Genomic DNA, 6,024 nt, shown 5'->3' on the forward strand with positions numbered 1-6,024 from the left:
TTCTGCCCTTGCTGGGTGCCCCTGCACTCCCACCCCAGCTGCAGGGGCATGGGGGCTGCCTGTGCCATTGCTTGGCTTTGTGGGATCCTGGCCCCTCATTACCCTTTGTGACGATGCTCATCCTGGATGGAGCAGTTGGGGGTCAGTCCTCCAATCTACAGCGTGCTACTGTGGTGGCACCATCCTTGGGCAGGAGCAGGGCTCTCCATGGAGCAAGTAAGGCAGGTCACAGGTGGGAGGTGTAAGGGGACAGATTCTGACTGGGCTTCTGAGCCCAACAGCCACATCCTCTTTCCTAGGGACAACCCAGAACTCACCAGCTCCAGATGCTCTGGGCCCCAGCATCCAGCCAAGCCAGAACCCTTTCTGAAGTGCCATGGTCAGCATTATCTCACCTCAGTCCCCAGCATAACATGGGCAGCCCTTTCCACTTGGAAACCTGCTCTTATCACGAGCAGATAGCACTCCCCTGATGCTATGCAGGAGCTCAGGGCTGTGATTATCCATAGGATACTGTTGTACACGGGCGATGTCCATCCCATAGCTGTGGCTTCAGCATTGCACACTGAGATCTGGTTTACGAGCACCTGGTGCTGGTTTAGAGATTGATGGCTGCTTGAGGCACACAGCAGTGGCTCTGGCCCCTGTATCCTGCCTGCTTATAAACTCCAGAAAGTCGAGGCGTGTGCTGAACAGGACGGGGTTGTTGTTGGCTGAGGGAAGCAGAGACCACCAGAGCCTTGCATGCCCATGAAGCAACGTGCGCCTGCATTGTGCAAGCTCAGGTGGGTAAATGAGAAATGACAGGCAGAGGTGACCCATAGCAGTGCTGTCCCCACGTGCCAAGCCCTGTGTGCTCCATAGCTGGTTGGGGTTTTACTGGTCAGATAGTGGGGATGCCCAGTTCCAGTAACCAGGGCAGCTTGAGGGCAGAAGATGCTTATCCGGTCCTCATCACTGCATCCCACTGCCCTTGGCCCTGAAGGATGACCCCTTTCCTCTCTGATGGAAGCTTTATAGGTGAGACATGCTGCTATGTGGCAGCAGGAGACACCATGAGCAGATGAGAAGTCTGCATGCCACCACAAAGCCTGGTGGGATGCCCCGTGGCTCACCTCACTGTCCCAGCAGGCTGTAAATGTGACACATGGGCATCAGGGACCCCAAGGAAGCAGCAAGTTCAGTGCTTGGCGGGGCTAAAGATGCTTAGTGTTGGGTGCTGCCTTCCCAGCTGCCCGTGGAGAGGATGGACATGGGCGAGCAGGGCTTTCCACTCAGTGCAAGGGGAGGGCAGGCGTGAACAGCAATCTGGGATAAAGGACAGGGCTCCAGATGCCAAAGTCAACTTTTCCTTCAAACCGTGGAGAAGAAAAACAGGAAGGGACCATGAGAGCAGTCCCAGTGCCGGCACCTCCCTGTCCCACCGCGGGGCCAGGGCACTTCCTCCGAGGCTCGGGCTCTTTGGTGTCTCACACAGCGAGCAGGAGGCTTCCTGCTGCAGGCTGCAGCCCTGCCCCGAGTAGGCAGAGGCACTTCCAAGCTTGATGCTGTATCCCACTCTCCTCATGTGGACACTGTGCCAAGATCGTCAGGGGAGCTGGGACAAGCCAGGCCTGGGGATGCTGAGGCTGTGCCAGCTCAAAGCAGCCTGTGGGCTGCATCCACGAGGAGGAAGGATGGGTCCAGCTTCCTGGCATGGGGCAGGGATCAGTCCAAGCTCAGCAGGAGAAGAATGAAAGAGAACATGGCCTGAGTCTCACTGAGGGTACAAGATTCACAGCAGGCAATGCTACACACCAGGGAAGGTCCCCAGCACTGAGGTGTGAAAGGTCCATGTCCATCTATACAGCACAGGGTGGCCCCATCCAGAGCATCTCTCAGGCAGGGGCTGAGGTGCACCAGCCACCCAGCTGAGTGCAGGGCTTGTTTGGGAAAGCAATAGCCAGCAGGACACTGGATGTGGATGGATGTGCAGCGGTTCCTGGGCTGTTTGACTGCACTAACCCTGCCAAATCCAAGCTATCCCTCATGCCTAGCTCATCCGGTCCCTGCCTCGCTGCCAGGATCAACCTGCATCTTGCAGCAGAGGAGGCGGGTTGCACACGACTGTGAAGCAAAACAGTCTCAATTTACCTCTCATGGCTGCTCCAGCTTCCTTCTCCAACACGTCCTGAGCCAAGGAAAGAAGTAAAAGCAGCTCCAGCAGATCTTGGAAACCACAGGGACACAAAATGTATATATCATGAGGCGAGGGAAAAAGGAAAGGGTATGTATACAGCCAGTGGTTCAGCAGGGAGAGGAGGATGCATGGATTGAGGGAAGGAGCTGTGCACATGTATAGACGGATGCATGGATTGCTTGGAGAAGGAAGGGATGGATATACGAATGGGTGTGTGGATGTATGGATGAATACAGGTAGTTTGGACACCCAAATACCATCCAAAGCATCAAAGATGCTCATTATGCAGGGGTGACTTGTGAAGAAAGCTGGGAGGCCAGGTGTGTAAGCGAGGCCCAAGGGCAGAGCAAGGAGAGTGTTTGGGAACAAGTCACTGTTGTGACCCATGCACCCAGTCCCTATGGAAGTGGCATCACAACCAACATGAGGAGACAGAGCCCAGAGTGTTACCAGTGCAGGTCCTGAGAGTGTCAGGGGAAAGCCTCCCATCTCCAGAGGGACAGCATCCCACTCGGGAGCTGCTTCTATCTCAAGCTGTCTGGGCACCGGGAGTGGAGGAGCAGCAGGGATTTACCCTGGGGATACAGTGAATACAAACACAAATGCTTTAAAACCCCAGTGCTAAGCATTCACCCCGTCCATAGCTTTCGTGTCGCCCGCACATGGGATATCTCTGCATGGGGTCTTGCTAGAAGGCTCAAACACACAGTCTGGTGGAGACCCCTGAGATCTCTCATGCTCCCTCTTCATCTGCCTGCCTTTCTAGTTGTCATAGACCTGCAAACATGCCCATCATCCACTCTTTCCTGAAAAAGAGAAGGGGAGACATCACTTGCTAGGCCACATGTGCTGGCACCCGAACAGCTGTGGAGAGGGGAGGGACTGGGACATCTCTTACTGCTGCCTTCTCCCTGCAGAAATGGGTTGTTTCTTCGCTTGCTGGGGCTGGCCTCTTCCTTGCCTCCAGGATGCTTTTGGTCTTTCACAGCCAGGAAGCACCAAGCACGTGGCCACACAGATGCTGTGAGGCTAAAGCCAGCAGCTTAGCTGTTCCTAAGCACTGCTGCTCGTGATGCTCTCAGGAAATGGCTGCTCTCTTCTCAAAGCAGCAGCAGCTCTTTGGATGAGCTCACTGCGTTTGAGACTTGCCTATCAGCTTTTATTGCACTGAAAACAGTCCTGTTGTCCAAGCACAAGTACTCAGTGTTTTGTGTGCCTGCCATGAAGTGTGGTGGCACTGGGGGACACACGCAGTCACTCTGCTTTTCACCCATTGCCCACCCTGCATTCCCCATGCACACATACCACAATCATAGAATCACAGACTGGTTTGGGTTGGAAGGGACCTTAAAGCTCATCGCAGTTCCACCCCCCTGCCACAGGCAGGGACACCTTCCACTAGAGCAGGTTGCTCCAAGCCCTGTCCAACCTGGCCTTGAACACTGCCAGGGATGGGGCAGACACAGCTTCTCTGGGCACCCTGTGCCAGCGCCTCAGCACCCTCGTAGTAAAGAACTTCCTTCTCATCTGCCATGCAGTGTAAGGACTGTTACCTCCTCAGTGCTGCCATGTCACTTCCTCAGAGGAGGTGATCTCCATTCCCCAGGGCAGAAACTCCATCCTCCCCTCCAGCTGCCTATAGCTGTGTGGACTGAAACAGAGCAGGACACACTCTGGGAGCTTCCCTGGGGAGGGACAGGCTGCAGTTAAATGTGACTCTGCAAGTCTCCTGTGGCTTTGCAGTTGTACAACACACAGAGCCCTACCAGCATCCAAGGAACCCCAGCCTTTGCACCACACCGGGAGATCCACCAGATGTGGCAGTGGCTGAGCTCTACATAGTGCTGGGCATTGGCATAGTCACCTCTGTGCTGATGGGTATGGAAGTGGTAAGGTGCTGGAAGTGCCAGATCCATGTGTACACACGGGATCTCCTGAACCAGGAGGATCTGCTGACCTGGAAGGCACTGATCCCCAGGGGAATACTGATCTGGAAGGCACCAATATTTGGGAATATGCTGAACTAGAAAGCACTGATGGCAGGGAGGATGCTGACCTGGAAGGACACTGATTGCCACAGGAATCCAGGAGATGCCAACCTGGAAAGCACTGATTCCTGAAAGGATGCTGATCTGGAAGGCACTAATTCCCAGGGTGATGCCAACCTGGAGGGCACCATTTATAAAGGACACGGTGCTTTCTCCCCTATTCCAGAGCATGATTTTTGTCTTATGCTGGGCATCAGCTCAGCCAGGGGCCACTCCAAGGGCTTGGGTTGTGAACCCACACTCAGGGAGGCATCCATGGGTGGCTGCAAAGAGCACGGTGAGATGCCTGCAGGAAGCTGAGCCAGCACCACCTCTCCCAGTTTCCCTCCTTTCCAGAGGTCCCTGCTGGGTTTGGGAGCTGCTGAACAGCTAAGGGCAAGGGGGAGCATGGCTCCCAGCTCCTGCCAAAACAGCTTTAAGCCCCATCCTCCTGCAAGCAAATGCCCAGACCCTGTTTTCCCACTAGATGGCAAACATTGCCTTCAAAACAGCCTTTGGAGGAATTATGCCTTCCTGGGAAGGATGACAAAACCCTTTCTCAAGGCAAAGCCTGAACGGGCCTGAAGCTGCTCTGGAATGGAGCAGGGACCCCTGACGTGCTCCTCAGTTTGGGTTTTTCCATCATTCCTTCCCTGTTTTCCTTTCCCACCCACCTGGTTTCTCTCTGGTCCTGGAAAACCCGTGCCTTGCCCTGTACTGGTGAAGCTGAGCACCCTGGGCATGCAGGAGAGGCATCTGGTTAACCCTGCATAGCACCTTGAACTCCTACAACTACAACATGAAACCCAGAAGCTTTGCTGGGAGGTAATTACGCTGTGGTTTGCAAGCCAAATGTGTTCTTACTCCTCCTTGCAAGCCCCCAGGTCCATGGGCAAGCTGGGTATAAATAAAGGAGGCAGGGATGAAGGCGGTGCAGGTGGATGTACACACTTGCCTAAGATCTTCTGCCAGCTCAGATGTGTTTCCAGGCTTGTGCATGTTTGTTTTAATTTAGCCCCAGGTTTTCTCATGGTCTCTCTATTAACCTGGTGCTGTTTTCTGCTCGCTTGCTGCTGGCTGCGCTATTGCAGTGTGGTTAAACATGATGTGTCACAGCTAATGAAGGAGATGACTACGGATGGTACATGTTTGAAGCGATTCAATCAAGCCAGCTGGGCAAGGTCAAGAGAGAAGTGTGTCACCTGAGCTCTGTCCTGTGTGGGAAAGGGTCTGTGGAAGGATCAGTATCTCCCAGCAAGAGATAATGGTAAAGACTCTGAATGCAGATCCTCCTGCTGAACCCCCAGGCCAATGTGTAGGTACCTTCACCTAGGATATTAAAACAGCCCTTAAGAGGATGATTTTGATTCTGAAACAAAACAGACCTTTGGGCAGCTGGAGGGGATGGCAGTCACCTGCAGTGCAGAGACACAGCACAAGAAGTAAATCATGATGCTCAAAGCACTCCTTGGTGTACCTCAACAGGACTCTTGGCCATTCAACAGCATGCTGCCTGCTTCTGTGGCAAACCTGGGACTCCAGAGCTCTGCAGTGCCTGGAGAGGAGCCTCAGAGAACCCCAAAGGCCATGCTCCCAATGGCAGCCCACCACAAGCATTAACCAGCTGATGGCAGCAGCTTTATTTCCTCCCAAAGCACTCTGGAACCCTGCATCTGGCAGCACCCTCTGCCCTTGCTGCCTCCAGCGTTTCCTGCCTGAGGACGTCATTTGGTGTCATTTAGACGTGGGTGAAAAGGGTTCTTCAGGCATCCTGGCCAGCTTCCTTCAGGAAGGGATCATTGCCTCTTCCTCCATGAA

Source organism: Pezoporus occidentalis, unplaced genomic scaffold (genome assembly GCF_034315485.1).
Source record: "Pezoporus occidentalis ecotype Australia unplaced genomic scaffold, CSIRO_AGI_Poc_V1 ctg220, whole genome shotgun sequence".
In the NCBI taxonomy this organism is placed as follows: Eukaryota; Metazoa; Chordata; class Aves; order Psittaciformes; family Psittacidae; genus Pezoporus; species Pezoporus occidentalis.